The sequence below is a fragment of the Lissotriton vulgaris genome, chromosome 5, assembly GCF_964263255.1.
Source record: "Lissotriton vulgaris chromosome 5, aLisVul1.2, whole genome shotgun sequence".
Classification (NCBI taxonomy): Eukaryota; Metazoa; Chordata; class Amphibia; order Caudata; family Salamandridae; genus Lissotriton; species Lissotriton vulgaris.
The window spans coordinates 711,286,937-711,309,738 of NC_141693.1; the positions used below are offsets into that span (position 1 = coordinate 711,286,937).

The following is a 22,802-nucleotide window of genomic DNA, read 5'->3' on the forward strand; positions in this document are numbered from 1 at the left end:
AGGTCTTCAGTATCTCTGATCCACCCTTCGATCACACCGGACATCTTCCTCCTGGTCGCCTGCAGCATCTTTTCTTTCAGGCTCCATAGACTTCAACGCAGAAACCCGACACAACTCGCACCTATGCACCCGCAGCCCGTGGGTGAGGTAACAAGAGCATCTCGGTGCGGGGTAGTATTCCAAAGTGTTTTACACCTTACACAACATGTTTTAATAAAGCCAAATCAAAGTTAACATTAACCGCAAAGATTATAATGCACTTAACAGTATATGGTATGGCTATATCTTAGAACAGCTAATAGGAGATGGTTACGAAAGCTGCAGAGGGGCTCAGCACAGCTCATGCTAGGACCTGTGGTGTCAGTTTGGAAGGTAAACCAGGGGTGGCACAATACATGCTGCAGCCCCTGGTAGGCCCAAGGTGCACCTATGCCCTGGGTACCTAAGGCACCATATACAGGGGCTCACAAGGGTGACCCAGTAACCAATCTGGTATGTACCTAACGTACATGGTATCAATTTAGAGAGAGAACAGCCAGGCTGTGGGCCTGATTAGCAGGGCCACAGCCATACTAAAATCGAAAAACCAGTGAATCACAGCAAAAAGTGGGGGCAACCATTGGAAGTAGACCCTACTCTCCTACAGTCATGGTCAGCCCCAAACAGTACGGACACCGATAGTGGGGGTCAGTAACCGACATGAGGCGGTGACCGGCATCACACGGTTTGAAACTTGGCATCCCTACGGGCACCAGGAGTCGAAGTCGACTCAAAAAGATAGTCAAAAAGACCTAAAAGTTAGTCAAAAAGTGATTAAGGGTACTAGCTCTTCCCGGATCTGCGCTTGCTGACGCGGAAAAAAGAAGAACTGACGTTAGCACGCGAGGGCGGCATCTTAGTACTCCGACGACGTCATCCCGGCGATCACGATGCCGACGACGGACACGGAGCCGTAGAAGACGCCTACCGACGCACAGGGGTACTGCGGACGAAAACTTTCCGGATCCAGTCTGACGCCTGGGGATATTCTACGGTAAGGAATCTAACACTAATGTGTTTTTTTCAGATATCATGTTTACTTGGTTTCCAGACCACATTGTTCCACGCACTGAAGTGTTCCACTACCACTATAGATAGTCCAGTAATGATCAATTCTGGATTCATTCTATTAACATTATGACAGATGCTCATTGATCGGTCTCACTGCTCATGTCGTAAAGTTTACTGTCATCACCACCTCACCCAGCTACGTTGTCGGACTTGTGTTCTGTATGGGTCACCTTGATAGATGTGAATTGTTAATAGCCGAACCCTCTTAAACCTTTTTTCCTCTTTTTGTGTCCCTGCCTCACCTTTCTTCCACCCAGACCCTCCTCCTTCCCCCCTCCCTCCCTCCCTCCCCCCCCCCTTTGCGCTCCCTTTTGATCAAAAATGTTGGGGCCTTATACAGGCTAATTCTCAGGCATGTATCTTGCTGTCCTGATGAAGATGTCCCCACTCTAGCCGGGATCAAAAAGTCGTCAACAACCACATCTTGACTATAAATGGTTTAATAGGATTCATGTGGAGCACAAGATGTTTTTTTATATAGTGACTGTTGCAAATATGTATGTGAAGTCACTATAGCTGCTAATGTCTGAGGTCTAGAAATCTGGTGATAGCAAATCCCATTATTACCCACTGCACTTTAATTATACTTTGTTTTTTTCTTTTGGATTATTAAATAAAAACATTTTTCCATTTGCATAATACAAACACAGGTTGCAATGTATTTCTGTGTAACACTGCCATTTATACTTGTTCTTGGTAGGGACCATTGCCTCTTAAAATACGTTACACTGAATTGTATGTCACTGGTGGGCAAAGAGCCCCTTTAGTTGCCTGAGGTTCCTGGTGCCCACTTATTATTGTACTTGGAGCCTGTCCTGCAGACAGCCTTCTGTTCTATTCGAGAGACGTGCTAACGACTCCCTGGAAAGGAAACTCTAGAGGCATGCTGTAGGAAGGTACCTCCTGACTATGGTTGCCCCCAACTTTTTGCCCTGTGTTTTAGCTGGTTTTGGACATAGTTGACCTGGGGCCCTGCCAATCAGGACCCCAGGCCTACTGCTCTCTCTCTAAAATGGATTCCATGTACCTCAGGTACATTTCCAATTGGAACTGGGCCACCTTATCAGACCCTGTAACTCAGGGCATAGGTGTACCCAGGGCCTACCAGGGGCTGAAGCATGTATTATGCCACCCCTGGCTGGCCTCCTAAATTTGACACAACTGGCTGCATGACAGCTGGGGCAAAGTCGTGTAATCACCCTTTGCTGTAGATATAGTATACCTATATCTAACCTTAAAAATGGACACACAGATTCCTATCAGTCACTCCTATGGCAGGCCTTGACAATCCTGAAGGCAGAGTGCTTGGAATCGTGTGAAATGGTGCTCTGGCATGAGCTGAGCCCGTTTGCAGCTTGCGGAACCAAGTCCTAATAGCTGTTCCATGATAACGCATACCATATACTCTTAAGTGCATTATAATCCTCGCGGTTAAATGCTATCTTTGGTATTGCTTTATCAAAACATGTCGAGTAAGGTGCCATACGAATTGGAATACTAACCCCTCGCCAATTCTGGCGACGGGGTTAGCATTCCACCCTTCTAGAGGGACACGACATGTATGTAACTGTGAACCCCGGTTAAAGTTAAACGAAGCCTCAGCTCCACAAAATGGATGCTGCCACCACAGACAGTCTGACCTCCTGCTGCTGGGAGTCCTTCCAGCGAGGAGAGCTTGGACAAAGGGTTTCCTGTCCGGGGCGGTGCTAGCACCATCCCAGACAGGGTTTTGTGTATCCTGGGTAGGCAGGGCTTTACAGGAAGGTGACTGCTGAGTGGCACCCCGGTGCTCACTACGCATAGGCCGGTCAGAACCAGTTCCAGGGGCACACCAGCCCCTGGCCTGGGGGAAGTCCGGCATGGAAGAGGGGTGTAACCACCCCCCTCCTAGTCCCACCCATAGGCAGGACCTAGTCACCGGGTCAGCCCCTTTTCTTAGTATAAAGATAGGAGCGGGCCCCCTGTTCAAATTAGATCATCTATGGAATCAAGACACGACTTTCTGCGAAAGGACATCAAGATTTCTTCTTCAAGATTCTCCCTTGTGACTAAGGAGTAGTCACCCTGCATCCGCAGGCACCATCTAAAGAACACTGCGGTCTGCTGCAAGTCCTTCCTCAGAAATCCGACGACACAGCTCGACGAGACCCGGCTTCCCTGGCACCTCTGACCTCTGCTCACCTCTACAGCCAAGCTGAGAACCGTGAGTGCGACGAGACCTCGAGGGACCGACGATCGCCAAGACTGCACGACTTCTTTACAGCACGCCCGCCGAGTGTTCCACTGGTGAGTGCTTTGGGGTCCGAGAAGCCCGGACCCTGAGCAGCTCCAGCACCGAAGATCAGCCTCCCAGCATCTCCACGATCTGCGTGGGGCCCTTCTGCTTTTTGCTGCTCACCGCGTTGTTTGGCTACTAGCCCGCTGGCTTGTGGCCTTCTAAACGACGCCCGACGACATCACTGCTGCTGGTCTGGTTGCTCCAGACTGGCCCTTGCTTCCTTCCAAAAGAGAAGCACCCCGGACCCTCCTGGTCCACTCAAGACGCAATTTTAGGTCCACCGAGTGGGCTTGAATTTGCCAAGGCTTTGTTGCCCAATCCTGGGTCCAGCGACACCGACAGCTTCATCCATCGTGGGACAGCTCGCTCCTCCATCCTGGTCGCCGACAACGCCTCCTGGTCCGTGAGATCTGCAGAGCACAGCGTCACCCACTCACCTAGTCGAGGTGACTACCATCCGGTGCCCTCCTGGTGCCACCTGACTACTGGCTAGTAGTCACGAACTTGGTCCCCTCTGCTTTCAGGTGTCATCTCTCTTCAAGATCCAGGCTTGGATCACTGCGAACTCTCTTCACTGGTCGCCTGCCAGCATCTTTCTTCCAGGCTCCTGGTCCGTCTACGAGGATTCCCGACGTCTTTTGAGTCCTATGCAGCTGCAGCCCCTGGGCTAGGTAACTTCGGCATTTCGGTGCCCCAGCATAGCCTCACTATCCAAGGGTCAGAATCCACTTTCGTTTTCCTCCTACCAGGTCGGGTTCGCCCGAGAACACTAACTTTGTCTTTACTAGCTACCATAGACTTTGTCCCGCATCACGTGTGAGAGTGCACACTCTGCACCCCAGTCCCCTGGGTCTCCTATAAGTAATCTAACGATTCTATAGTCAAGTCCAAGCGATTCCAAAGCCTATTAGTACTGTACTTACCTGCTAGTAATTTCGCATTCCACTTTCAGAGTATATGGTTTTCCGTGCCCCTCGGGCATTTGTATATACTGTGCTAACTTAAGTATTTTCGTAAGAGTTTTGTTTTGTGCTTAGTACCCTGTCCTCATAAAGAGTACAGGGCTGTTGTGATTTTAATAAATACACTGTGGTGTCCTTACACTTGGTGTTCAAGGGGTATATGTGTGGTATAACAGCTGGCTCAACACGCCCTCTCGAGTCTTTAGCCTTAGACTGCTCGTATCCAGGCTACTAGGATAGCTGGTCTATAAGGTTGACTTACAACCAATCATCAATAAGGGTTGCTGGACTGATACATAGTGTTCACTAGAATAGTGAGCACTGCATATCAGGCCACCTTCTCACACATGCCACTGGAGGAGGTCTAACGTCCCCAGACAGGAAGCCATCAGGGTGTTGGCCAAAATGTTAGCTTCGAAGGCAAAGCCGTCTTTGAAGGCCAAATGGGGAACAATTGGGAGAGGGCCACTCTACTCTTTAGGTAGACCAGCTGAGACTAGAAACATGTAAAACAGATGAAAATGTTGGCAATGCAGTAAGCACACAAGGTAGAGGTAGTGGGCTGGTGGCTTTATCCTATCTTTTCTTCTTTCTAGGAGGAAGACAACTGTCTAAAGCTTCCTCAAACGAAAGCTGTATTTTTGCCAGCTGTGCTTCTGGATTAAGGAGGTCTGGTAAGGATTTGTTCAGTATCTGGGTGAATCATCAGGTTTTTGACTCAAGTCTACTCCTGGTAAAGTCTCCCAAACACTGGTTCCACTTAGTCAAAAGAATGCGAGGTAAAAGAGTATATTTTCGGGTCCAATATAGGCTTGAGGCACACGTTACTACTTGTGTAACGATATATCTGTAAGAGACATTAGTAAGTGATATATTCCTTGCCTTAGACTATCCCCAGGTGCCAGACTGGATCTGGAAAGTTTTGCTTAACAGTACCCCTGCGAGTCAGTAGGTGGCGTCCTGCGGCTCCGCGTCCGTCACTGTGGCGTCAGCGCCGACACAATGTCACGGAGGGTAATTAGGAGCCACCCATGTCCTGCAAGGGAACACCGCGTCCCAAGGCAGTCGTGGCTGCAGTTGCCCTGGTCGAAAGGGCAGGCAGCCCCACAGGAGGCTCCTTCTTGGCCAAGGAGTAACATGCTTTGATGCACAGAACTACCCACCAGGAGATGGTTTGTTTGTGCACAGCCCAACCTTTTTTGGTGCCCACATTGCCAACAAAAAGCTGATCATCCACCCGGAACTGCTGTGTACGGCGCAGCAGGTAGAATGCAAGCGCACACTTTGGGTCCAGACGGTGGAGCTTCTCCTCTTCCCTTGAAGGACGCGGAGGTGGAGAGAAGGTGAGAAAAGTGATGGTCTGCCCGATGTGGAAGGGCGGGACAACCTTTAGCAGAAAAGAAGGACGGGTCCCTAAATCCACCTTGTCCGGATGAACAGAAAGGAAAGGAGGCTTGGAAGAAAGGGCCTGGAGCTCACTCACTCTCCTGGCAGAGGTGATAGCAACCAAGAAAGCCGTCTTTAGAGTGAGAAGGCGTAAGGGACAGTTATGAAGGGGCTCAAAGGGAGCGCACATCAGAAAAGTCAAGACAAGATTCAAGTCCAACTGAGGCATGATGATGGGCATGGGTGAAAAGGTATGCGTAATGCCTTTAATGAAACGGTTAAAATTCTGGGACTTAAAAAGAGAAGGCTGATCTGGAAGCTGTAGAAAGGCGAAGATGGCCGAAGGACAACATTTAATAGTGCCCAGAGCAGAGCCCTGCTGAGCCAAAGAAAGAAGGATCAGAAGAACCTCAGAAAGGGGATCCACAGCCTTTTCTGTGCACTATGCCACAAATCTGTTCCACCTGCAGGCGTATACCGTTTTGGCTGGAGGGACGCCTGGCTGTCGGGAGGGAGGTCGAAAGGTGTCAATTGTCACCGCTCAATCTTCACGCATGGAGGTGGAGGCTGGACAGGTTTGGATGGAGGTCGTCCCCTGCTGCGGCGACAGAAGATCCTCCCGAAGAGGCAGTTGGATCGGGGGATTGGTGCTCATACTGAGTAGTTCGGGATACCATACTACAAGAATGCCACAAGAATGACTTGAGGCCCGGTCGCGCCTGATCTTCAGTACTCTGGGTAGAAGTGGTATAGGCGGAAAGGCGTACAATAGACCGCAGCTCCACTCGCGACGAAAAGCGTCTCAGCGAGTAACGCCTTGGAAATTCCAACGCGCAGAACTGATGACATTGTGCGTTTTCTTCGGTGGCGAATAGATCTAACCAAGGCTCTCCCCACTGCAGAAAGAGACCTTGCGCCACATCCTAGTTCATTGGCCATTCGTGAACCACCATGCACCAGCAGCTGAGATCGTCCGCCCTGGACCTCAGAGAATCTGGCAGGTGTTGAACCACCAAGGTAATGCCTTGATGTTCCAGCCATGTCTAAAGGCGCAGAGCCTCCTGACATAGGGTCCACGACCCCACCCCGCCCTGTTTGTTACAATACCACATGGCGGTGGTGTTGTTCGTGAACACCTGCACCACACTTCCCCGAACAGAGGGAAGGAATGCCTTCAGTGCAAGTCGGTTCGCCCGCCACTCCAGAAGGTTGACGTTAAGCCGTAGATCAGAGGCCTCTGATCTCAGCCTCTCCCATGTGGCCTCCCCATCCCAGGAGGGACGCATTCGTCACCACTGTGTGCTCCGGTTGGGGAAGGGAGAGGGATCTGCCACTGACCCAATCGCGATTCGTGAGCCACCACTGCAACTGTCGCGCAGGGCCCTCCGAGACCTGGACGTGATAGGACAGGTTGCCCTGATGCTGCGCCCACTGGAACTCAAGGTCCAACTGCAGAGCCCGCATATGCCATCTGGCATGTGTCACCAGCAGGATGCAGGAGGCCATCAGGCCCAAAAGAGAGAGGGTCATCCTGACTGAAACCCGGGATAGAGGCCGAAAGAGCGGAATCATAGCCTGAATATCCCGGACTCCCTGCTCAGGAGGATAAACCCGAAACCGCGTCGAATCCAGAACTGCTCCGTTGAAGGGGAGCTTCTGATAGGGGCTCTGGTGCGACTTTGGCACGCTGATGGAGAACCCCAGAAAATGCAGGAGGTCAGCCGTATTCTGGAGGTGGGTGACGACTGCCTGGGGCGAGCCCGCCTTCAACAGCCAGTCGTCGAGGTAGGGGAAGTCTGACACCCCTGTCTTGCGCAGATGAGCTGCAACCACCGCCATCACCTTCGTGAACAACCGAGGGGCACTGTAAGGCCGAAGGGGAGCACGGCAAACTGAAAATCCTCCCAGCCTACCGTGAACCGCAAGTATCACCGATGAGCCAGCAGGACGAGGATGTGAAAATAAGTCCTGCAAGTCCACAACGCTACCATCCAGTCTCCAGGACAGTCAGGACCTGAGCCAGAGTCAGCATCTTGAACTTCTCCTTCCGGAGAAGGCGATTGACATCCCGGAGGTCCAAGATGGGGCGCAGGCCCCCCTTGTCCTTCTTGGGGACCAGAAAGTAGTGGGAATAACAATCACTCCCTACTTCCTGACCAGGAACGCACTTGATGGCCCCCTTGGCCAGGAGGGCCGTGATCTCCTGATGGAGAAGAGCCAAATGATCCCCCGACATACGGTGGTACCAAGGTGGCATGGCTGGAGGGAAGGACAGAAAGGGGAGGGAGTAACCCTGACAGATTATCTGTAGCACCCACTTGCCCGATGCAATTTTGCACCAGTGGTGAAGGTGGTGGCGGACCCTGCCACCCACTGGCAGGTGGTGCTCCTTGAAGCTCGGATTAGGAAGGTTTAGAAGCGGAAGCAGCGGGGGTGGAAGTGACCTGACCCGTGCGCTGGTTCCCACACCCGCCCCTCCGGAAACCACGGCCGTGCTGAGGCTGGTTATGCACAGACTTGTTGCAGGATCGTGCTTGGATGCCCCTGCCCTGGCCACGAAAGGAACGAAACCCAGGCGTGGCAGGGTTCTTTGCAGAAAGACCCAAAGACTTGGCAGTGGCCCGTGAGTCTTTAAAGCACTCCAGGGCATTGTCGGCTTTAATCGCCAAAGAGGGGGGGAACCATCAAAGGGCATGTCCATGAGCAAGCCCTGGACATCGGGCTAGAACCCAGTTGACAGCAACCAGGCATGGCGCCGCAACGCCACAGTCGTGGAAATTGCCCTGCCCAAGTAATCAGTGGTATCCAAACTACACCTGATGGCAAAATTTGCTGCATCCTTACTCTCCGCAATCGCTTGGGAAAGGACAGCCTGGACCTCCTCAGAACACTGAGGCAAGACCTGAGCCACAGAATCCCATATGCGTGGGAGTAACAGCCCAATAAGCAGGCGGTGTTAACTGACCGCAGCCCCAAGCTGGCTGAGGAGAACAACCTCTTGCCAAATTGTTCCAGCCTTTTAGAGTTCTTATCCGGTGGAGCCGTGGGAAAGGCACTCTGCGACGTTGAGGCCTGAATGACCAGGCTTTCGGGTGAGTGGTTAGGAAGGCGGGATCACCAGGTGCCAGGCGATGACGCCTAGCGACAGTTTTATCCACCGGCACCCCGGTGGCAACCAAGTGCCCAAGAAGACTTCGGTGAGGTCCTCAATGAAAGTGAGCAACAGCTCCAACGACACAGACGCCGTCTGGAGCACCTCCGTGAATAGGTTGGCTTTCAGGGCCACTGCAGGGAGGTCGAGATTAAGAGCCTCCACAGCCAGACGCAGCACCACAGTGTACGAAGCGCCCTCCTCCTTGGTAGGTGGAGGAGAGGCAAACCACAGGTCAGAAGTCACATCAAGTTCGCCCGCATCTTCAAGGCTGGCCACCCAATCTTGCTCGGAGTCACATTGCCGATCAAGGGGGTCCTTGGACCCATCCTAGTCTTTGTCCTGCTCCGGCATAGAGGGGGCTGATCGCGGTGGGAGAGACGGAGAAGGGACAAACGGCGTCGGGAACGGTGTTGAAAATGGCACTGGCTGGGGGAGACGCATCCTAATTCGGATCCCGGGCAGGAACAAAATAGTCAGGGAACGGGGGTAGGGGTGGGGTGAACGGCACCCAGTGCAGCAACTGGGGCGGAGCCAAGGGTGGTACCTGAGGCGCTGTACCTCATGGCGCCGGAGCCAGCGGCCCACGATCCTGTGGCGCCGGTGGCGGAGCCGCCGGGCCGACAGGATCTGGACACGGGAACGCGGGCCCGAAGGCGCGCCGCCGGGAGCCCAGGGCCTAAAAAGGCGGTTCATAGCAGCAAGAAATTCTTGCATCTGTGCGGGAGTCGCTGACGGACCCGGGTATTGCGGGTAGGCCGCAGGACTCCCCGGCTCCAGAGGAACCGCAGGGGCGGAGCCCCTGTCCCCCTCGTCCACCTCCGGGGAGACTTCGGAGAGAGAACACGCTTCTTCGACTTCTTTTATGGCATCGCTTACCGGAATCTGAAGTCAAAGACTTAGAGCCCGAGGAGAGACGGCTCCAGTCCAACGAGCGGTCTCGTGAACGGCCTCTAGACCCGGAGGGGCGATGAGAGGAATGTCGGACTTCCAGCAACTTCCGGCGCTGCTCCCGCAAGGCCTTCTGGGCCATTGCTCGACAGTCCCGGGAGTCCTGGTCGGTCTCCAGGCAGTAGAGGCACACATCGTGGTGGGTCCGCCACCGACATGTTACCGTGGCACTACCCACAAGACTTAAATCCGGGCATGCCTACGTGCACCAGGAGACCAAGGAAGTTGACAAAAGTCTCAAAAAAGTCATCCAAAAATGACTGACGTACGTGCTCAATCCGGATCTGTGCTTTTGGCACAGAAAAATAAAGAACAGAACTGACGTCAGCGCGCATGGGTGGCGCCTAAGTACCCTATGAGATGTCGTCTTGGCACGGCCGACGCCAGTGACAGACGCCGAGCTGCCGGACGCCACCTACTGACGCACAGGGGTACTGCTAAGCAAAACTTTCTGGATCCAGTCTGGCGCCTAGGGATATTCTAATGTAAGGAATCTATCACTAACGTTTCTCCAATCACTGAGATTTTCTGTGTCTGTGATTTCGGCTCCTAAGCCGCTTTTTTCGGTGCCAAAGTGGAATGGTGTTTTGGAACAGAAGCTATGGGCGCCGAAGGATGGCTCTAGTACGATGGAGTCTTATTCGGGTTAGAGGCTTGCTGTTTGTTCTGATCTTTTTATAGGCAGAGCCAAGACAGGATGTGTCTGAAACAATCAGTTGGTGCCGACCATGGCCCGAAGGCAGTGGTGGCCCAACAACAGTCTATGGTTTATTGGGTGGAGACAGTCAACCTTTTGTCGATGTGTGTTGTGGACAGGGTGGAAGTAGGGGTACCTGCAAAGTAATCACAGGTTGCCTTGAAGTGATGTCTTTCATTCCCATGTCAGACCCAGAGCTCTGTCCTGGAGAATAGGTGACTTCGTCAGCAGCCAGTGGATGGGCCTACACCTCCTGTTTGGGGTCTTCCGAACCAAATAGGTATGGTGTATCTTCGGCAGTGCATTTAGAGATCTTGAGTCGTCGAGCTCTTTAATCTCCAAGTGTCTTATTTGAACAGAAAGACATGCAGGCCTCACAGGTTTCTTTCTCGTGCTTGAGGGACAGGCACAAGTTATACACCTAATGGATATCAGTATGTGGGAAGTTGGTGTGGTAAGGAGGGCAACAACAGGAAAGCATTCGTACCTTCACTGAGTGGACATCTCTCGGAGGGAACCCTGAAGAGGAATTGCGCCCGAAGGGTGAAGGTCCATGGGGGCCAAAGCGACGGGAATCCCCCAGGACAAGTTTGATGTCGATAGAATAACTAGGGAGATAAGAGATCACACATGATTGAAAATAATTCCGCTGGTATAAATGAAATAACCTACAACAGTGTCGAACCGAAGCAGAGAACATACGTCCGAACTACACGGCAGAAGCAAATCTAACAATGGAGTGGAGGGCCATGTGCAGTGCAAGAAAGAGGAGACGTCACAATACCTCTTGACTGGAAAGACTTTAAGTAAAACAACTTGCACACATCCAAGCCCAACACTAGATGTCATACTTATGATAACCATTTGTATCTACCAGCACACACATGCCTCAAACAGCCAATATATGCATGAACCGAAACTCGTAGGTTTCAGTGGAAACAGCATCAATTTGGCTACGGTGATCTACATTTTTATAGGAGACAGTCTATTCTGGAACAGGATTGAGTTGGTATGGAATAGAAGATTAACGCTTGATGATTTGGGCTAAAGATCCTCTATGAGTCCCTTATAGTGAAACTAAGTGTGTAGCAGTATGGCTACTTTGGAATACCATTCAGAAAAGGGGGTGGTGATGAACAGAGTGTCTGAATTAAGCAGACCACTCTTACCCAGTCCAAAGATCAGGGCTTGATCCATCACCGTTATTTATCTCACTGCACCATCCCAGCTCAGAACCTGGCTATATGCAAATCAGTCTGTCCCTGGCCCAGTGCATCATGGGAACAGGGCAGACTAAACTACCAAGCCAATTCTTCACCAGAAAGGAGACAAGCTACCGGGGACCGGTTTCTGGAATTTCAGCCGTCTTCGGCCCGGCTTGCTTGAATCCTGATGGTGCAGTGAGAAAGGGACTCATGTCTGAGTATACCCTGCTAGATACGTGAGACCAAAGAACCTCTGGTATCATCCCCAGTTGGCACACTCTATGTTTGCATTTCCTTAGTGAAAGAAATCTGCTTCCATTCAATGTTCATTTTTCATCATTTATTTCATGAATTTGATAATAGTTTATACCAATGCGTTTCAAATTGCTTCATAGTTTGTTGTCAACATACAAAATCAGGCAATATCATAACGTGTCCAATGCATTTCGCCGGCGTTTCAAGGAGACGAGCTGCGGGCACAACGCGTCACCCGTTAACTACCAAGATTCCGATCCATCCGTTCAACACAGGCATTGTCATTCCCTGATGAAGGGCATGCTTCTAAATGCCCGAAATGCATTGGACACGTTATGATATTGCCTGATTTTGTATGTTGACAACAAACTATGAAGCAATTTGAAACGCATTGGTATAAACTATCATCAAATTCATGAAATAAATGATGAAAAATGAACATTGAATGGAAGCAGATTTCTTTCACTAAGGAAATGCAAACATAGAGTGTGCCAACTGGGGATGATACCAGAGGTTCTTTGGTCTCACGTATCTAACAGTCAATTTGACGTCGTAGGGCCCTCGACGCCTCCTTATTGAGCACCTCCAAAACCAACAAACATCATCTAACTAAGATAAACGTGATTGAATAAAACACAAGCTGTGCATCTCCATAACTACCACTGCATTGAGTATACCCTGCCACACCTATAGTGGCCAAAAACGATTCAGAAAAGGGGGTGGTGATGAACAGAGTGTCTGAATTAAGCAGACCACTCTTACCCAGTCCAAAGATCAGGGCTTGATCCATCACCGTTTGGAATACCAAGCACAGTTTCCACTAGCAACTTTTTACAAGAGTCCACCATTTCAAGTAGTCACAGCTCCAATATCAGCCCAATTGTCCCCTCACCAGTCATAAAGTCTTGATTTAAGGAGCATGTTCTGTACTATTTATTTGTGTAATATGCTGTTCCCTGAGCTGTTTGGAACAGCAGGTGTGACACAATGATTTACCCTCAACACAATGTCCTTGTTTCTCATCCCACCTGCAACTTGGCGGTTGTCTGTTTGCAGATCATTACTTCAACTTAGTACAAGTTCAAAACAAAACTTGCCAATTAAGAAATCCTGTTAGAGAGAGAAATACTTTCACAAAAGAAACCAAGATCATCATTCTATAATTAACTAGTGAATCCGGAGGGTGCTCCCTTGACTTAATCCACCAGTAAAGGTTGAAATGCGCCAGCAGCAACATATGAGGATTGTTCCAACACAAAGGAATTTAATTTGTTCCACAATGAGGCATTAATGTAATCAACACAGTGATAATTACATTACGATTTGGCCTTTCCTTCTAGCATGGGCATTGGGGCCATTAATTGTTTAATGAGTTAAGATAACTTCCCCTGAAATGAAAATAAGGTGAACGGTATATATTTTACCATTTTTTACTTTTGTAATACAGATCACAGCCCCAGCGGTTTTGAGTAAGCCCCACCTCTACTATTTTTCAAGTCTTTCGGAGCCCCCATGTCACAAAGGGTAACTGCCAGTCAGCCTTTAAACATCTTTAGTCAGGCACTCCCCATAGCATTTCAGGCATTTGAAGAGCAGAGGAAAGATCTCATCATCATCTTTTGCTCCTGGGCGGAGAATCATTTCAGGCAGCTGTGGCCTCAGATTATCTGACCTTTCAACTACAGGCTTTGGGTTTGTGAACAGTACCTTATCTATCTTTGCTGCATTTATGTTAGGCGGTTTATCCCCTGCTTTGATTCCACTCACAATGCAACTCTTGGGTATCAGCTGTTGGACAGGGGACTTGATCTATGCCCTACTGCTGCCTGCAGAATTTTGTAGACTTCAATATTATTTGTTCTGTTGCGTTGTCCCAGCAGTGGAAACGTCCCCAATTGCACTCAGGAATATCATTTCAATAAAGATTTGTTGACAGTTTCTTGAAGTTCTTTTAAATAAAGTTGTATTTAAATTTTCTTAGATTTTATCAATCGTTCATGGTATTTGTTCACACATAAATGACTTTTTCACAAGTGTAAAGCCTTTTCCCAATGCATTTCGGGCACTTGCCCTTCATCAGGGGGTATGATTTCTGCCAAAAAAGAACATACACAGCATTGTAATAAACAATAAGCAAAATACTGTTGTAAATCACAGTTTCAGAGGGGTTTCAAAGGGTTTATTTGAGTGAGAAAACCTTATCTTTCAAGGTGCACTATGACTGAAAACGCTGGTGATGACGAGTGATGCTACCCCTCGGAATATAAACAGCCATGCGTGAAAGCAGTAAACAAATTAAGAATAGAAGGTTAAGCCGCGATGTGCGTGAAAGCGGTGAACGAATTAAGAATATATGGTTAAGTCGCGGTGTTCCATATTCGTATGGTACTATTGACAAGGTGTGTGTGAGAGTCACAAGGGTAACCATTACCCAAATTCGTACCTTAAACGTGCGAGTAACTTACACACATACTCGAGATTGTAACACGCTGAATAACTAACATTAGGAGCAGCATGTTGCCTAAAAAGTAATATGCAAATGAAAATTGTTAATGCAAGCAACAGGGTGACAAGCACGTATATAGAGGAGGCGGGTCTGCGACTGAACCCCATCAAGTACCGAGAGAACGTAACCATCAACAAGGTGACGAAACACAGTGGAAACCGCAAGCCAGCGCAGCCACACCAGACCATGAAGCTCAGAAAAGAGCAGAAAACATTCGGAGGCAAACGCACCTCAAGCCGTCAAAGAACAGCATGAAAACCCCCGTATGTATCCCGGGTGAGAAAAAGAAAACATATGCCAGATATGTCGGTGTGAAAGGGAAAGTTCATGACTTCGCAAAGAGGTGGAACTGAACCTAGGGTCTGATGGAGCCGAAGGATCCAGCGTGCTGACTGTAAGTAAAACTCAGTGATATGACAATTGGTATGACAGAGTCAGCGCTTACCGGTCCAGTATGCACAATAGTGGAAAAAAGCACTGTTGAAATCTACACCAGCCAAATACATGGGGCAGGATTGGCAGGATACCGATGCATGGCCAAAAAGTGCCAGTAGTGCTAGAACAGTAGACACGCCAGTAAATAGTCACCTTGTCACAGGACATGTGAAAGGGCTGACGGCAACCAGCAGAAGCACCCAAACCAGGACTACAGTAAGAATGATAGTCAAGTGGAAGCCTGGATGATACATAAGAAAACCATGTTGGCGCTAGAACCACACAAAGTATAGCAATCATCCTGTAGGGTAACATGAGTAGCCCGGATGCGAGAGATACAATAGCAAGAAGGCAACTGGCAAAAAGGGGTACCAGGCAGGCTGGACATCCACATAAGAACTCTTAACAGGAGCAGACCGGGTCGAGGACCACGGACACTGCATGAAGGAACTTGCCTGCACAACTCTGCTGTGTAAGAGCACAGAGCAGAAATACAGTAAGAAGAAATACACACATTAAAAGGCTAGGGTACGCAAAAAGTACCAACAGTGAGATGGAAGCAGAAATAGACAGGACAATGTCCAGACCACTAAGCGGCATCAGCATCCCGCCCGGGAGGAGCAACGGTCCCCCGCAAGACAAATGAGGAGAAGGAGTCAGACACGATAGTGGAAACAATCAGGACCAACCTAATGGCCCATGGAACTAAAAAGCAAGTATCCTGAAGAGAACACTCCCCTCCCCTTGATAGTGTTACAGTAGGAACCCAAAGCAGAAGTGTGGAAAACACCTGTGCGGAAGCAGTAGAGAATGGGGAGAACCTCCTGTTGGGAAAATGCCCAGAAATCGAGGACACAAGGCAATGTACAGCAGAGACGTGGATGGCGGAGACGCCACGTTCAAAAAACAAGCCCAGTAAGGCCTGAAGGACGAGAAACTATTACCCAACCGTAGAGGGGAGGGTAGAACCAGCGCCACAGAAGCGGAAGAAACAACTCAAACATCCTATGAGAGCAATCATACCAAGGTGTACTCACAGTTTGCGCCAACAGCAAGAAGCGTGCCGCACAGCAGATTTTTCCCCTGGCGCAAAACGAGGACAGGGCATCAGCCGTGAAAGAACTGCTCCTGAATTGAACAGAACAAGGGTCCCAAGGGACAGTGGCCTGCCAAAGAAGAATATCATAACGTGTCCAATGCATTTCGCCGGCGTTTCAAGGAGACGAGCTGCGGGCACAACGCGTCACCCGTTAACTACCAAGATTCCGATCCATCCGTTCAACACAGGCATTGTCATTCCCTGATGAAGGGCATGCTTCTAAATGCCCGAAATGCATTGGACACGTTATGATATTGCCTGATTTTGTATGTTGACAACAAACTATGAAGCAATTTGAAACGCATTGGTATAAACTATCATCAAATTCATGAAATAAATGATGAAAAATGAACATTGAATGGAAGCAGATTTCTTTCACTAAGGAAATGCAAACATAGAGTGTGCCAACTGGGGATGATACCAGAGGTTCTTTGGTCTCACGTATCTAACAGTCAATTTGACGTCGTAGGGCCCTCGACGCCTCCTTATTGAGCACCTCCAAAACCAACAAACATCATCTAACTAAGATAAACGTGATTGAATAAAACACAAGCTGTGCATCTCCATAACTACCACTGCATTGAGTATACCCTGCCACACCTATAGTGGCCAAAAACGATTCAGAAAAGGGGGTGGTGATGAACAGAGTGTCTGAATTAAGCAGACCACTCTTACCCAGTCCAAAGATCAGGGCTTGATCCATCACCGTTTGGAATACCAAGCACAGTTTCCACTAGCAACTTTTTACAAGAGTCCACCATTTCAAGTAGTCACAGCTCCAATATCAGCCCAATTGTCCCCTCACCAGTCATAAAGTCTTGATTTAAGGAGCATGTTCTGTACTATTTATTTGTGTAATATGCTGTTCCCTGAGCTGTTTGGAACAGCAGGTGTGACACAATGATTTACCCTCAACACAATGTCCTTGTTTCTCATCCCACCTGCAACTTGGCGGTTGTCTGTTTGCAGATCATTACTTCAACTTAGTACAAGTTCAAAACAAAACTTGCCAATTAAGAAATCCTGTTAGAGAGAGAAATACTTTCACAAAAGAAACCAAGATCATCATTCTATAATTAACTAGTGAATCCGGAGGGTGCTCCCTTGACTTAATCCACCAGTAAAGGTTGAAATGCGCCAGCAGCAACATATGAGGATTGTTCCAACACAAAGGAATTTAATTTGTTCCACAATGAGGCATTAATGTAATCAACACAGTGATAATTACATTACGATTTGGCCTTTCCTTCTAGCATGGGCATTGGGGCCATTAATTGTTTAATGAGTTAAGATAACTTCCCCCGAAATGAAAATAAGGTGAACGGTATATATTTTACCATTTTTTACTTTTGTAATACAGATCACAGCCCCAGCGGTTTTGAGTAAGCCCCACCTCTACTATTTTTCAAGTCTTTCGGAGCCCCCATGTCACAAAGGGTAACTGCCAGTCAGCCTTTAAACATCTTTAGTCAGGCACTCCCCATAGCATTTCAGGCATTTGAAGAGCAGAGGAAAGATCTCATCATCATCTTTTGCTCCTGGGCGGAGAATCATTTCAGGCAGCTGTGGCCTCAGATTATCTGACCTTTCAACTACAGGCTTTGGGTTTGTGAACAGTACCTTATCTATCTTTGCTGCATTTATGTTAGGCGGTTTATCCCCTGCTTTGATTCCACTCACAATGCAACTCTTGGGTATCAGCTGTTGGACAGGGGACTTGATCTATGCCCTACTGCTGCCTGCAGAATTTTGTAGACTTCAATATTATTTGTTCTGTTGCGTTGTCCCAGCAGTGGAAACGTCCCCAATTGCACTCAGGAATATCATTTCAATAAAGATTTGTTGACAGTTTCTTGAAGTTCTTTTAAATAAAGTTGTATTTAAATTTTCTTAGATTTTATCAATCGTTCATGGTATTTGTTCACACATAAATGACTTTTTCACAAGTGTAAAGCCTTTTCCCAATGCATTTCGGGCACTTGCCCTTCATCAGGGGGTATGATTTCTGCCAAAAAAGAACATACACAGCATTGTAATAAACAATAAGCAAAATACTGTTGTAAATCACAGTTTCAGAGGGGTTTCAAAGGGTTTATTTGAGTGAGAAAACCTTATCTTTCAAGGTGCACTATGACTGAAAACGCTGGTGATGACGAGTGATGCTACCCCTCGGAATATAAACAGCCATGCGTGAAAGCAGTAAACAAATTAAGAATAGAAGGTTAAGCCGCGATGTGCGTGAAAGCGGTGAACGAATTAAGAATATATGGTTAAGTCGCGGTGTTCCATATTCGTATGGTACTATTGACAAGGTGTGTGTGAGAGTCACAAGGGTAACCATTACCCAAATTCGTACCTTAAACGTGCGAGTAACTTACACACATACTCGAGATTGTAACACGCTGAATAACTAACATTAGGAGCAGCATGTTGCCTAAAAAGTAATATGCAAATGAAAATTGTTAATGCAAGCAACAGGGTGACAAGCACGTATATAGAGGAGGCGGGTCTGCGACTGAACCCCATCAAGTACCGAGAGAACGTAACCATCAACAAGGTGACGAAACACAGTGGAAACCGCAAGCCAGCGCAGCCACACCAGACCATGAAGCTCAGAAAAGAGCAGAAAACATTCGGAGGCAAACGCACCTCAAGCCGTCAAAGAACAGCATGAAAACCCCCGTATGTATCCCGGGTGAGAAAAAGAAAACATATGCCAGATATGTCGGTGTGAAAGGGAAAGTTCATGACTTCGCAAAGAGGTGGAACTGAACCTAGGGTCTGATGGAGCCGAAGGATCCAGCGTGCTGACTGTAAGTAAAACTCAGTGATATGACAATTGGTATGACAGAGTCAGCGCTTACCGGTCCAGTATGCACAATAGTGGAAAAAAGCACTGTTGAAATCTACACCAGCCAAATACATGGGGCAGGATTGGCAGGATACCGATGCATGGCCAAAAAGTGCCAGTAGTGCTAGAACAGTAGACACGCCAGTAAATAGTCACCTTGTCACAGGACATGTGAAAGGGCTGACGGCAACCAGCAGAAGCACCCAAACCAGGACTACAGTAAGAATGATAGTCAAGTGGAAGCCTGGATGATACATAAGAAAACCATGTTGGCGCTAGAACCACACAAAGTATAGCAATCATCCTGTAGGGTAACATGAGTAGCCCGGATGCGAGAGATACAATAGCAAGAAGGCAACTGGCAAAAAGGGGTACCAGGCAGGCTGGACATCCACATAAGAACTCTTAACAGGAGCAGACCGGGTCGAGGACCACGGACACTGCATGAAGGAACTTGCCTGCACAACTCTGCTGTGTAAGAGCACAGAGCAGAAATACAGTAAGAAGAAATACACACATTAAAAGGCTAGGGTACGCAAAAAGTACCAACAGTGAGATGGAAGCAGAAATAGACAGGACAATGTCCAGACCACTAAGCGGCATCAGCATCCCGCCCGGGAGGAGCAACGGTCCCCCGCAAGACAAATGAGGAGAAGGAGTCAGACACGATAGTGGAAACAATCAGGACCAACCTAATGGCCCATGGAACTAAAAAGCAAGTATCCTGAAGAGAACACTCCCCTCCCCTTGATAGTGTTACAGTAGGAACCCAAAGCAGAAGTGTGGAAAACACCTGTGCGGAAGCAGTAGAGAATGGGGAGAACCTCCTGTTGGGAAAATGCCCAGAAATCGAGGACACAAGGCAATGTACAGCAGAGACGTGGATGGCGGAGACGCCACGTTCAAAAAACAAGCCCAGTAAGGCCTGAAGGACGAGAAACTATTACCCAACCGTAGAGGGGAGGGTAGAACCAGCGCCACAGAAGCGGAAGAAACAACTCAAACATCCTATGAGAGCAATCATACCAAGGTGTACTCACAGTTTGCGCCAACAGCAAGAAGCGTGCCGCACAGCAGATTTTTCCCCTGGCGCAAAACGAGGACAGGGCATCAGCCGTGAAAGAACTGCTCCTGAATTGAACAGAACAAGGGTCCCAAGGGACAGTGGCCTGCCAAAGAAGAGCAGCCATCAAGGACCAGAGGAGCACTGTGACGCTGAAAAACGCCCCTGTGAAGGGCAGATGAGGCAGAGGTCGCACAGTAAGGAACCCATGCTGAGGCTTCGAAGTACTACAGACAACTGGATCCAACTGTAACTGAAAGTGCAATAGAGCGATGCTAACGTTCGTATCGCAGAACATGAGAAAAAGAGGACATCCTGACCCACAGAAGGAAGTCTGTGAGGAAGTCTCCATAGGAGCGTACCAAGCCTAAGGCAGCTATCCAATAGCCAGCAAAGACCCCACATAGGGTAAGTCTCAACCCCTGCGAGGGGAGTCCTCTTGGGCAAAGTACACATTCAGAGTACTGAAAGGATGACAGAACCAGCCGTCCGGCTGTACTGAACAAATACTGAGATCGCTGAACAACAGCTTACACTATCCGGACACTATGTAAAGAACCCAGGACATTTTTTTTTTTAATGAAACCAACAAGACAACCTTGCCTATGCAGAAGAAAAGGATACCATAAGGCAGAAAGTCGTGCCGCAAGAGTCAAGGCAGTCCAGACATGAGGCGAGAGACCGCTGAATCAGCATGGCTGTCAAAAAAGTCCGCGCTATTAAATGGCAGATCTCGAAGAGCATCCTGAACATTGTCTGGGAAACAACTGTCGCGCAGCCATGCATGGCAGCGCATAGCAACCGACCGTGCAAGTGCCCTACCCAGAGAGTCAGCTGCTTCAAGGCAAGAACGAAGAGAAAATTGTGCCATTCCCCTGCCATCAAGAAGGAAGCAATGTAATTCTGCCCGTGGCCCTTCCGAAGAAGGATAATGGAGCTCGACTAAATCCCAAAGGGCAAAGTAAGCACGTGCGAACACGCAAGATGTGTTTAATGCATGGATGCTCGCAATGGCAGAGGCAAAACGCTGAAGACCACATGAGTCCAACCACCTAGACTCCCTAGTGGGAAGTAACAATGGCAAAGCGAAGGAAGGCTGCAAGTCAAAAGCCACCTGAAAAACCAGACCTTGAGCTCTAGTGTGAAGGGACATCCAGAGTGGATCATCTGGGGCCGGACGATGTCGGCGAGCAATGGCCCGATCAACAGGGTCACCAGAGGAGGGTCTCGCCCAGGTACCAAGCAGGATGTCAAACTAAGACCAGAAAATAGCAGCAAAGGCTCCACCTCAAAAGGCTCCATGTGGAAAAGATCCAGTAAAGGATCAGAAGGCAGGGAAACCACAGGGGGCTAAATTAGAAGAATAGCTGCTGCCCTGTGAATAGCCCGTCAGTAAGCTGCACTAGCCTCAGTCGCCATTCTGGGGGGGCAACAATAAACCGTGTGTAGGAGACGGTTGGAGACTAACCTGTCCACTGAGAGTAAAACTGAAGGAGCTTGAAGTTGATCTGAAGGCCACAGAACGCTAGGCACCAGCACCAAGGGGCACCGAAACAACCTCAGGCCCGGGGAGTCCAGAGGAACGTCAACCTCGTGCAAGAGCTGAGGCGTAGGCAGGGGCATCGACAGACGTCGAGTCGCTGTCATATCAACACAGACGACCTCCAGAGGGGACTCGGCCTGGGCGCCGTCCGACAGCAATCCAACTGCAATATGCAGGGAGGAAAGAGGTCGACAGGGCGTCGAGCTCGGAGCCACATCCGACATCAGCGCAGGAAGCCGCTCAGAGCTATACGGTGAGACTGGACGGGTGGGCTATATGGCCGACTGGGATGGCCCTCCGGGCCACGTCCCGTTGGCGTCGTATAGACTCTGGAGCCGGAGTTGATGCAAACAACCAGCGCCAAGGACGAATCCGCCAGCGAGGACCCAACATGAGTGCCTTCCACCTCTGTGGGACCCGAAAGCGCACCAGAGAGAGGGCGCAACCCAAAGAAAGAGTGGAGGGCCTCTGAATAAGCCCCCATTTAGGCCTGCATCGCTTCAACTCCCAGGAAGGGAGGCTATGGAGGAGACGACTGCCAGGCACCTGTGCCTGGCAAGGAGCAAGAGGAGCGGGCTGAGCATCATGCCTATGGGAGAAAGACCTCCGCGACTTAAGTTTGTACCTGCATCTGAACGACATCTGCGGGAACGACCCGGGGAACGGGCCCAATCCCGAGAGGAAGAACGGCGACATGAAGGTGTAGGACCGGACAACCGTGCGTCTAGCAATTTCATATGACGCTCCCTCAAGGACTTGGGTTTGTTGACAGGCGTTGCACTCTTCAGAGTTGTGGAGCACGCCCAGGCACCACATACATATGGCGTGCAGGTCTGTGACAAGACATCTGGCGTGCACAGGTCTCACATGCTTTAAAGTCCGAAGGCGTCGAAAAAGCCCAAGAAACAGGCCAAGGAAACGTTGATTCTCCAGAATCCGTCCTGGGACACAGAAAAGAAAAAAACTGACGTCAGCGTGCCGTGAGTGGCATATATGGCTCCTCTGACGTAGTCCATAGACTACGCCAGGCTGGAGCAGTGCGGCGCCGCCCCCGGCACTCAGAGATGCTGCTGCATAAAGTTTTACTGATCCAGTCTGACACCTGGGGATACTCTAAGTTCAGGAATCTGCGGCTAGATGTCTATCAGATATAAATATTGATATTATTACCAATGATATTTTTGCTAACAATATTACTTACTTCGATATTACTAACTTCGACAACACTTACTTCAATATAAAAAAAAAAAACTGATATTACTTACCTTAAGGTCGATATTCTCGTCAAAAATATTCTTGACATTGATATT

General features: G+C 49.1%; 1 protein-coding gene across 6 annotated transcripts in view; it reads right to left on the reverse strand.

The window, feature by feature from the left end:
- Positions 1-22,802, reverse strand: part of GBF1 (golgi brefeldin A resistant guanine nucleotide exchange factor 1) — a 2,509,897-nt gene that overhangs the window by 1,666,132 nt on the left and 820,963 nt on the right. The window lies entirely within an intron of this gene.